Here is a 12,062-nt window from a genome sequence, read left to right on the forward strand (position 1 = left end):
TTAAATAACTAAAACTGAAACAAAAGAATAACCTTCCAAAAGAGACAATAATAATAATTTGTAAAAGGAGAAGAGGAAGAGCAGCAACATCACAGCAGTACAGGGTTGTTATTGTCATTATTTCATTCGGTCACCAACATTATTGAACAGCAATTGAGCTGCAGACACACTGAGTCCATTTCCTTGACGCGAATAACAGGAGATCTTTATATTCTTTTCAATTGGTGTTGATTTCCGCAACAAAACCAAACATACCAAAAACACATTCCGTCACACGGTAAAAAAACTGTGCTCTAGTGCCTAATCAGCCCATCTGAGGTGCACCTGCTGCAAACATGACGTCAATATAAGAAAGAAAATAAAGGGGGCGTCATGCCAACATATATATCTTCAATATAAGAACATCCAATTTAAACAATATACACACTTCAGGCTCATACAAGGCCCATGATTTGGATGGGGTGTTCTGAATCCGAATCTGGTGGCAGCTTTTCCGGATTGTGAGATAGAGTGTGGGTATGTTGGTGATAGGCTGTGGGATTGTCAAAGCTGCAATTGCGTTGAAAGGGTTTCGAAAGGACTCCCGGGTGACTGTATCTGTGACTGGTCTGATCGGTTGTGCGAGGGCTCTTTCTTTGATAGTCCCTTGAGGAGTGAGGGTAATTGGGGATGATTCCAGGCTAAGAGTTTGCAGAAGACGTTTATGCCACTACGGTAGGTTTTGATAGTCTGCGTTTTGATTGCCATCTCAGAACGAAGCATGTCGTGGACACCAGGTCGGATAACAGTAAGGTGACTTGCGTATCGGTTGTGGAGGCTCTTCCATGCTGTCCAGTAGGAGGCGAGGGTGGATGCTGATAGGCTGTCGAGTATGGAGTTTTGCAAGCTGGCGATCAGTGGTAGATGGGCAGGGTTTACAGGTTAAATGTCTGTGCCCAATATGGAGGAACTGGCGTCGGATGGGTGTCTGCATGAGCTTCTGAACTTCATCTCCCATTGTAGAAGCCCCCAAAACCAATGGGGTTTATGCAGTAATGGGGGAACGGTGTTTGTGTGGATGGACAACCACCGGACAAAATGTATTGAATTGAATATATTGGCGTGATGTCTCTGACCACTTCCTCTGACGGTAAGCGTGTTGCGTTACTTCCTGTTGCCAGCATGTTTGATGTCAAACTTTTCACAGCTCTAGCTATACTGAGTTGATTTGTAGCGTAATATTTTTCATCACAAGCAGCGAATTATCTGTTATATATGTGGGGCGTTGTTAAATGCCTCACCGTCTAGCAATTGTTCGTTCAATCGAATAGTTGGTTAGATGTTGTTTAGCGTCAATGTTACTATTAGCATTAGCTAACGTTACATTAGCTTAGCAGCTAATGATGTCTTCCCTCCCTACCTCTCCTGCTCTTTCTTGCTCGTTGTGTCACATGTTTAGCTATTCCTCTGCCTCCCTTACGGATGTAGTATATTTGATAATTTGGAGGCGAGGCTTAGTGAGTTAAAAGCACGGCTCCGCACCATGGAAGCTGTCGTTAGCCACTATAGTTACCCAGCCCACCCCCGTAGCCGGTGCGGGCCACATAGATGTAGCGTTCGCTCCTGCTAGCCGTCCCCCGGCAACCCCCGAGCGGCCGGGAGGCTGGGTGACTGTCCGGAGTAAGTATAAGTCTAAGTCGAAGCACACGGTTAACCACCAACCACTTCACGTTTCAAACCGCTTCTCCCCACTCAGCGACACACCCGCTGAGAAGCCAACTCTGGTGATAGGTAGCTCCATTCTGAGGAACGTGAAGTTGGCGAAACCAGGGACCATAGTTACACCCGGGTCAGAGCGGGCGACATTGAGTCTTATCTTAAACTGCTGGCTAAGGATAAATAAAAATACAGTAAGATTGTAATTCACGTCGGCGGTAATGACTCCCGATTACGTTGCTCAGAGGTCACTAAAGTTAATTTGGAATCTGTGTGTACACACGCTAAAACAATGTCGGACAATCCATGACCCAGAGTTCAGACCAGGGAGCAGAGTCGCAGTCTTACACACTTCTCTGCGCTTCCATCAGAGCAGTCACTCACCATAATTAACTCTATAGATGTCAGGCCCATGTTTAAAGAGAGGACTCATGAGCAGAATGAACAGAAAAAGGCAGTCTTTATTTGGCTCAAAAAAATCACAAAACTCAAAAAACTCCATGAGGAGGAAAACATAAAACTACAAAAAACTCAAAATCACTCCATTAGTAGGAAAACACAAAAGATATAAACATGTTGGAGTCCATAAACAGAAACTGAAATTCTTATAGAACGGGAACGGGGAAAAGCAAGACCGAACCAGGAACACCGAGTTAAAGGCGACAGGCTCAGGTTGCAGAATGGTCGGTACACTCCTGCACCAGGGAAAGGGAAACACAGACTATAAAACACGTGAGGGTATTGGGAAACAGGTGGACACAATCGGGGATCAGGGAGATGATTCGACTGGTGACACACGAGGGGCAAGTGACCTGAAACGAGAGAGGGGTTAATCTTTCAAAATAAAACAGGAAATGACTAGACAAGGCACGAAGACGAGAAAACCCCAACTTGATCTCACCAGGGTGTGACAATAGAGACCTTGTCTGCCCCACGGACACAGTTATCTAAGTTAAAGGTAAACCGAGAAGTTAAAGTAAATAACTTAATTAAAGTAACTAATAATGGAATAGTGCAACAAAATAGAATTAAAGGGGGACTTTTGAATATTAGATCTCTGTCATCTAAAACTGTTTTAGTAAATGAACTAATCAGATCACCATGTTGATATATTTTGTCTTACTGAAACGTAGTTGTTGAATGGGGAATATTTCACCGTAAATGAAGCGACTCCTCTGAGTCATGTTAATACTCATATTCCCCGAGGCACTGGCCGAGGGGGGGAGTGGCAGCTATTTATGACTCCTGCCTTTTAATAAACTTTAAACCTAAGGTGGATTATAACTCATTTGAAAGCCTGGTTTTCAGTCTTTCGCAAACCAACCTGAAAAATAATCCAGCCGGTTGTCTTTGTAATAGTGTTCAGGGCCCCAGGTCCTTATTCAGAATTTCTTTCTGAATTTTCGCAGTTCTCAACGAGTTTGGTCCTTAAAACGGACAAGGTAATTATTGTGGGTGATTTTAACATTCATGTGGATGTCGACAACGACCGCCTTGGTACTGCATTTCTTTCATTGTTAGATTCAATTGGTTTCTGTCAGAGTGTAAATAAACCAACTCTGTTTTAACCACACTCTCGACTTGGTTCTTGTGTTTGGGATTGAACATTTAACAATTTTTCCACAGAACCCTCTCCTGTCGGATCATTGTCTGATAACCATTGAATTTCTACTACCGGAATCTCCTCCTCCTGCCAAGGGTTTCTACAGTCGACACTTATCGGATCCCGCTGTAACCTTATTTAAAGAAGCCATTCCTTCTGCTCCAAGTTCAGTGCCCGGTCTCAAGATATCAGAAGACTCCTGTGAGAACTTCAGTTCATCCCAGATCGATCATTTTGTCGATGCTGCTACTTGAGAGTGGCGCTGGACACTATTGCTCCTGGAAAGTACAAGTAGTAGTAGGAAGTCTGCTCCTTAGTATAACCCTTAAACATGGAACACAAACTGTGTGGAAACTTGAACAATTATGGCATTCCACCAAATCCGAAGGATCTAGGTTAGTTTGGCAAGACAGCCTTAAAACATATAAGAAAGCTCTCTGTAACGCAAGAGGATCTTATTACTCATCATTAAAAGAGAAAAATAAAAACTCTAGGTTTCTCTTCAGCACTTTAGCCAGACTGACAGAGTCACAGCTCTGTCAAGCCGTGTATTCCTTTGGACCTCAGTTAGTAACGACTCAAGGAGAAAATTGATTGTCTCCTGCCTTCAACCAGTGCTGACCTGTCCTCAGATGTAGGAACCTTTGATGCAGCAGTGGGCCCTGATGCCTGTTTGGATACCTTCTCTTCCATCAACCTTGATCAACTGACTTCTTTAATTTTGAAGTCTAAATCTTGTACTTGTCTCTTAAATCCTACTTATCGGATTGATCCCAGTTTGTGCTTGTAAACGGTGAATCCTCGAAGACCACCAATGTTGGTCACGGAGTCCCACAATGTTCTGTACTTGGACCGATTTTATTTACCCTCTATATGCTTCCTTTGGGCGATCTTATCAGGAAACACCGCATTAACTTCCATTGTTATGCAGACGATACTCAACTGTATCTGTCGATCAAACCAGAAGAGACGGACCAACTAGTTAGACTTGAAGTTATCGTCATAGGCCCAGAGCGCCTTTGAAGCCAGTTGTCACGTGATACAGTTTTTATAGATGAAATTGCTCTGGTACCCAGCAGCACCGTCAAGAATCTTGGAGTTCTCTTCGACCAGGATATGACCTACAACTCTCATATAAAGAATACTTCAAGAACAGCCTTTTTTAATCTACCTAATATATCAAAAATCAGGAACTTCCTGTCTCAAAGTGATGCAGAAAAATTAGTTAATGCGTTTGTTACTTCTAGACTGGATTACTGTAATTCTTTGTTATCAGGCTGCCCTTGTAAATCGCTTAAGCCTCTCCAGTTGATTCAGAATGCCGCATATTCATTAACTAGAACTAAGAAAAGGGATTATACTCCTGTAGTAGCTTCTCTGCACTGGCTCAATGTTAAATCGAGAATAGTATTTACAGTTCCTTCTCCTATGTGTGTTCGCACAATTTTTTCAAAATATTTGAACTTTAGGGGGTGCTGCTCTCATTCGCTGAATATTTGCTTGTTCTTTCAATTACCATAGAATTTTGGATTTACAAACTAACAAACTCCTCAGAGTTTTAACCCGCCACCTATTGGCAAAGGAAAATGCAAAAGTTAATACTTATCTGTGGAGTAGAAGTGTGATTAGCTGCCGTTCTCCCCCTTGACTGAATGGAGGCGATTCTACATATTGCAGGTCTTTGCACAGCAAGGCCAGTAGCCTACTAGTGTGGTCTTCTATTTATGAAGCCACAGACCCGTTCAAATCCCACACCCATCACTGATTTTTTTTTTTTTTTGTCCCTTTTTTTGGTCATTTTGACCTTTTGACAGCGGTCAGCCGCGTGTCCGGCTGACTGTCCGTCCGTCGGGCATCCCCCGACATGCAAGGGGAGGCTCAGGCCCGTTCATCGCTGCTTGCAGCTTTGTTCATTCTTGTTCATTGTTCATTCTGTACATATGACATCCATTGTAGTCTGTCCTGACATTCTCCTAAAAGGCTGGTGCATGCTTCTGCGTCTGTTTTTGTTGAAGACGACCTAGAGAGTCACGTCTTTGTGTGTGGAAGTCATTGGTTTGTTTATTTATTTATCATAGACTTGCCCCGTGCATATTGCCCCGTGCATCGCCACTGTTTTGTCCCGTATTTTCCTCCACACATTTGTGCACCTTTCGACCAGCAAACCGTCGTTTGTGGAGATCTCCCTCCGTGAATCGGGAGGCCATCCGCGCGTCCTTATAGTCCGCCAATGACGGGTTGTAGAAGTGGTCATATTTATGCATTTCTTCCGCCAAAGGCTCTTCAATCTGATCCGTTTTCTCGTAAACATTCTTCGTTTTAATAATGACGGCATCGTGCTATGAAATCGGAAATGTGAGACTCCGTAAAGGATGTAGTTAGCAGACCAATTGCAGCCTTGTGCGCTGCGGGAGGCTTGCGTCGCTTTCGACGCCAGCCTAGAAAAATGGGTCGACGCATGCAAGGAGGTGTGAAAAGGCACGCAAGGGACACCAAGGGGGTCGCTCTGAAAACGCAGAAGCATAAACTAGGCTTAAGGTTTCTTCCCTTTTTTCCCCATGGAAGGTTTTTTTTTGGGGGGAGGTTTTTCCTGTGACATCCAAAAGAATCTGCTGCAAAGGCTTATCATTTGCTTCTACTCAAAACCAACCCTGTCATGCCATCCGGACTGTTCAAGAAAGATGACATGTACTCTCGAATGAGATGGAGACAGGTACAATACCTGGCTGACCTTTTTTGGAAAAGATGGGTCAGGGAATACAGTACCTTCCAATCATGCAACAACGACACAAGTGGAATGAAATTGAAAGGAATTTTCTACCTGGAGACCTTGTGGTTCTTGTGCATGATTTGGCCCCTAGAAACTCTTGGGTTCTAGGACGGATTCTAAAAACCATGCCAGGAAGCAAAGTGTGACCAGTGTCCTGGTCCAAACAGAAACAAGTGTTGTACAGAGACCCATAACAAAGCTCTGTCTGTTCCTGGAATCTGGAGAGTAGCTGGAGCAGGACAGTAGTTTGGAAATGGTCATGAACTTATGTACTTTTTGTGCACTGAAAAATAAGAATACACAGCTATTTGTGTTAGAATATTGGCTCTAATTAATTGCTGTACTTAAAGCAATTGGGGACTGGAGTGTTGGAGCCATATTTTCCGTTTTGTTGCAAATTGTGTATTTGTTTTGGTTGTAGTGTAGCTTATTGCTGAAGCCCACAAAATAGGCCACAATGTGAACACTGTTTTCGTTTCAACCCGCTCCACAGTCGCGCATCTACACAATCTTTAGCTCATAAAAAATAACAAGTTGTGCTTAGCTACCAAAAAAAAGTTCTTCGCTCACTTTCCAGTCAATTTTTGGTGGGTCTATGTTTTATGCCGAACTAGTTTCTTCAGAGCGTAATAGGATCTTGGTCGCGAGTGCTGGCACTTTTCGACATGTGATCGTTCTACACCAATGAGGTAGCTGCTTTTTGTCAACAGAATGGCAAGATGGCGGCCACCATGCCTTCATCCAGCAGTACGGAAGACGAAGAAAATACACCGGAATGCCTTAAAAAATCAAAAAACAAACATGGTTTTATGCATATTACTTCAGTCAAGCACCAGGAGGTACATTATTTCACCACTACACGATGGAATACATACAGGACAAGCCTACAAACGTGGCTCGGGTTGGAGGGTGAGTCTCGAGACATGGCTGAGAACTTCAAACACTGTGTTTGAGTTTGTTGAGTTTGAAAATATTCCCGAGTCTGTGAGCTGGTTTTTACAGAGACCCTGTCAACCCGTACACTCGTGGACATGCTACCTTACCCATCAGGTGCGGAAACCACACAGTCTAAGTTGAGCCAGACAGACAGCGAGACTGAAAAAGGGACAACAGAGCACCAAACAACACAAGAGGACGCAAGATGACTATATACAGCAGCGTTGTTCTTAAAAAGACATCTTAGTGACACTTCTGGCATGTTATGTCCATGGCCTCCAACCTCTGAAAATTTGAATGTCACTGAAGCACAAACTGTTGTTCCCCTTGCGCTATACAATCTAGTAAACTGGATTATAGGTGCCTCTGAGGAGCCAACACTGGATCATTTTGTAGACATTGCTGATGACTTGCACTTGAAAGTGTTGTCTGTTTGTCAAGACATTGTGTACCTTGCTTCCAAGGGCCGTAAGCAGACACCTTCAACTATGTTAAAGCGTCTTTGAGACATTTAGAAAAGCGCTATATAAAACCAATTATTATTATTATTACCTAGGAAGTCCTTGACTTTGGGTTTGACTGTTCGACATTTAACAGGATCATCACGCATTGTGTCACTGCTTAACAAAATGGGACATTGTGCATCATGGGGCACAGTTTTGAGTCTAGACACTAGCCTTGCCCAACTGACACTAGAAGAAGGTGGAGACAAAATACCAAAGGGATTCTCAAAGAGGGCACCCACAACACTTGTATGGGATAACATTGACTTTGGGGAGGAGACTCTTATCAGGTCGTGGAACTACTCACCATACCAATGGAATCATGCTCCAGAGTTTGACCATCGAGCCTATGTCCACAGCAATCAGACAGCCACTAAGGAAGGGAGTTTCCTCATTCAAAGCCCCCCCCCCCCAAAATGCCTATAGAACCGTACCATCAGTCCAAAAGGCAAGGGCCACAGAACTTGGCCAAGTGCAGGCAGCAACATGCAGAATGGACACCCACTTTGCTGCACAAGCTGAATTGGCATATGTCTTTGTGAAGTCCACAGATACGGATAGATGTGCAGCTGGACAGCTGGACAGGTTTCCATACACTGCTTCAAGGTGAAAATACTCTGCAGAAGTCAGCATTGTATTATCTTCCAGTAATTGAGGCCTTACCAACAGAGATGTCAACAGTGAACACTATCCTGAAGCGAAGTGTCCAGATGGCTGATCAGCTAGAACTGGATCATATAGTTTTAGTGTTTGACCAGGCTATATATGCCAAGGCACAGCAAATACGCTGGAAGAATGATGACTTTACACAACGTTTACTGATTAGATTAGGCGAATTCCACACATGCATGTCCTACCTGAGTATTTTAGGCAAAAGGTTTGGAGATGCAGGACTGCAAGACATCCTCATTGAATCAGAAGTTGTTGCCCCAGGATCCATCAATGGGGTAATAAATGGTCATCACCACAATCGCAGCATGAGGGCTCATAAACTTGAGATGAGAATGAGAGTCTGCAGCGCATCAGGTTCATCAGCTTCTTAGACTCCTTGCCACCACAAGAGAGAGCTGTGTGCATGGATGTCATCACTGACATGAAATGTGTCTTTCCAGACGGATTGATGGATGTTTTGAGTGCAGATGAAAGGTTTGATGGTATGAGTTCCAAATATGCTAACTTTGTGCAGAGGAAAAGTACAGAGAATGCAACATTTGCTTTCTGAAGCTCATACATTGACATGATGCAGCTACTCCTCCTGTTTGTGAGAGCAACGCGAGAGTCAAACTGGCAACTTCACCTGTCAATAGTCCGATTAATGATGCCATGTTTTTTTGCCTACGATCGAGTAAACTATGCTCGATATTTACCTGTGTACTGGCTGGAAATGGTGAATTTGCCCATCACACATCCCTCTTGCAACAGTGAGATGAATGTGAAAGGCCAGTGGACTGTCCAGCGACAAAGTGTTGATAGATTTGCCTCCATTGCTTGCGACCAGGCTATTGAGCAAACCCTTAAACAGAGATGCCAAGACAAAAGGTGGTTGACAGGGATCACACAAAATCGGTCTGCTGTGTATCGCTGGATATTGTCACAGCATGAAAGAGCCACTACAGCAAGACAGTGTGAATCGATGGCAGGGATATCACCTGAGCTGAGGACTCGAAAAGACCTTGACAACACACGCATCGATGCTGATGAAAATGCTGTGAGCAGAATCATTTCCACCATTGATTCCATGCTCAACCCTTTTGATGTGTACCAAGACGTCATTGTGTGTCTTAGCTCTAGAAGACTATCAACAGCAGAAATCATGAATGATTTGCTTGTTGCCTTAGAAAAGGGTGAAAATGCTGTAAAAGAATTTATGGACCAGAGACTGTTATCAAATTCAGTTGACATATTTGCCCCCATAATATTACAAAAACTCAAGACCTTCAATGATCAGGTTAAGTCCAAAAAAAATCTGCAGCAGGCAAGGAAGTGATTTTGCGTGCTGACAAAAATTTGTTTTCCAGGCTCCTCATCCTTGGTCAGAGCAGAAAAATTTAAATGAGGGAAATTCTGTCATATTCCTTGGGAACTGTGTCCTATCCATTAGCAAGTGCTGATGGTTTACTTGCCAAAACAAATAAATCAGCTCTCATGGACCTATTAGAGAAAAAAGGTGGAGACTGCTTGGTTGACCAAGTTCCAGTGGATGGTGCCATTCTTTTTGATGGCATGGCAGTCATGCAGGCCATGCGATCCAGACCAGATACATTTGGAGAGCTTGCAGAGACCATACTGCAGAACATACTCCAACTCGCTTTGCAGCACAAGTGTACACGCATTGACTTTGTCACTGACCAGTATCCACTCATCAGTATCAAAAACATAGAACGGTCACGTAGAGCTGATGCAGGGTCACAACGCATGCAAATCTTTGGCCCAAATGAGAAGGATGGAAAAAGTTTCTCTCAGAAGCAACAAATAAGGAAGCACTTGCCGAATTCCTGTATGTTTCATGGAAAAATGCAGACCTTACAGCAGTGGGCAAAAACCTCTGCTTGTACATAGCACATACAAATCAATGTCACTGTGTGACTGTTAAGGAGGGTGTACAGTCTGTTCGTGTTGTTGAAGACGGAATTCACACATTCTCTGGGTGTGACTCCACAATTGCCTTTTATGGCAAAGGAAAAAGAAACACATTTTCTGTTGCATGTGAGAAAGGTGAGTACCTAAAGGCTTTTAAAAGTTTAGGTACTAACTTTAACTTGGAGCAGTCAACATTTGCACTTCTTTGCCAGTATGTATGCCACTTATATGATCAGCCAGCTGCCGATAACGTAAATGAAGCTAGGTACAAGGCTTTCTGTATGGCATCATCAGCCTTGCCAGAATTATGCATTCCTCCTACAACTGATGCCCTCCATCAGCACTGCAAAAGGGCAAACTACCATGCTGCAATAATGAGGTCCTGTCTCAAACAAAACATAAGTGCTCCATCACCTGCTGGATATGGTTGGAAAATAGAGGATGGGACCTTGCACATCACCTGGATGACCAGAAATCTGGCCCCTGACAGTGTTTTGCATGTTATACACTGCGGCTGCAAAGGTGCCTGTGAGACAGGCAGATGTTCCTGTTTTTCTGCAGGATTGTGTTGCACAGACTTATGTCGTTGCTGTAGTTGTGCCAACACAAAAGAAACTGAGGAACTGGAAGATAACTGTCCTGACACTGACAGTGAGGACTGAGTGTCCTTATTCTGTTATTTAGTTTTGTACAGTTTTATATATCATATTTCATATTTTTGATAAAGATTGTTTTATGGTTCATCAGTGTTGTTTTGAATGAACGAACAAATGGTCATTGGTATAAGTACAATTACTGCCTTTTAGTGATACAAGGAAGGTTTATTTGTCACATACATAGAAATACTTACGTAAAGCAGTGAAAGTGTAGTGAAATTTCGTTTGGTGTTAAGCTTTTTCTGTGCGAGTGTGAAGAAAGAAAGATCAAGAAATATTTGTCATAAATAGCAAAAGGAAGTATAAAGTGCAGTGTGTGTACAGTCCATGTGCAATTGTGAAAAAAAGTGTAATTGCTGTATATATAGTCATTGTGTGTGTTCAGGATACGGAATGCTTGAGGAAAGAAGCTCCTCCTCAGTCTCTCTGTTCTGGTCTTGTAGCAGCAGAGACGTTTGCCTGACCTCAGTGTTTTGAAAAGTCCATGGTCAGGATGTTAGGAGTCCTTTACAATATATTGGGCCCTGGTACGTAGTCTTCTCTTGTAGGTCTCCTGCAGAATAGGGAGAGGTGCTCTGATGATGTGGCACTGCAGTCACAGGCTGTACAGTTCCCATACCAAGTGATGATGCTGTCAGGACACACAGCCGATGGGTGCTGATGCTCTGAACTTCCTCAGCTGACGTAGGAAGTACAGTCTTTGCCTTGATTTCTTCAGTGTGTGCTGGGTGTTCACAGTCCATGTTAGATCGTCAGTAAGGTGTATTCCCAGGTATGTCAAACTTGATCTAAATGACTAATAAGCATAACATTATCGTATCATTGTTCTTATTGGACGCGGCTATGTATACAGCACTATTTAGAATCCATTTAGCCCACTTTTGAGGATGTTCGGGTGTTTTCCTCTTTATCGGTAACGTTGAATCTAACCGCGGGAGCTGCCATCTTGCCATTCTGTTGACAAAAAGCAGCTACCTCATTGGTGTAGAACGATCACGTGTCGAAAAGTGCCAGCACTCGCGACCAAGATCCTATTACGCTCTGAAGAAACTAGTTCGGCATAAAACATAGACGCACCAAAAATTGACTGGAAAGTGAGCGACAAACTTTTTTTTGGTAGCTAAGAACAACTCGTTCTTTTTTACAAACTAAATATTGTGTAGATGCACGCCTGTGGAGCGTGATTCATTTTCTAAAGGACTTTTCGTGCTTCACATTGCGGCCTAAAAACACCAGCATCATCCAATCGGGGGAGGGAGGGTCTCTCATAAATACAGTGGGGATTCCCTTGATTTCAATTTGACGTCAAGACAGAGTTT

The sequence above is a fragment of the Gasterosteus aculeatus genome, chromosome 14 (assembly GCF_964276395.1).
Source record: "Gasterosteus aculeatus chromosome 14, fGasAcu3.hap1.1, whole genome shotgun sequence".
NCBI lineage: Eukaryota > Metazoa > Chordata > Actinopteri > Perciformes > Gasterosteidae > Gasterosteus > Gasterosteus aculeatus.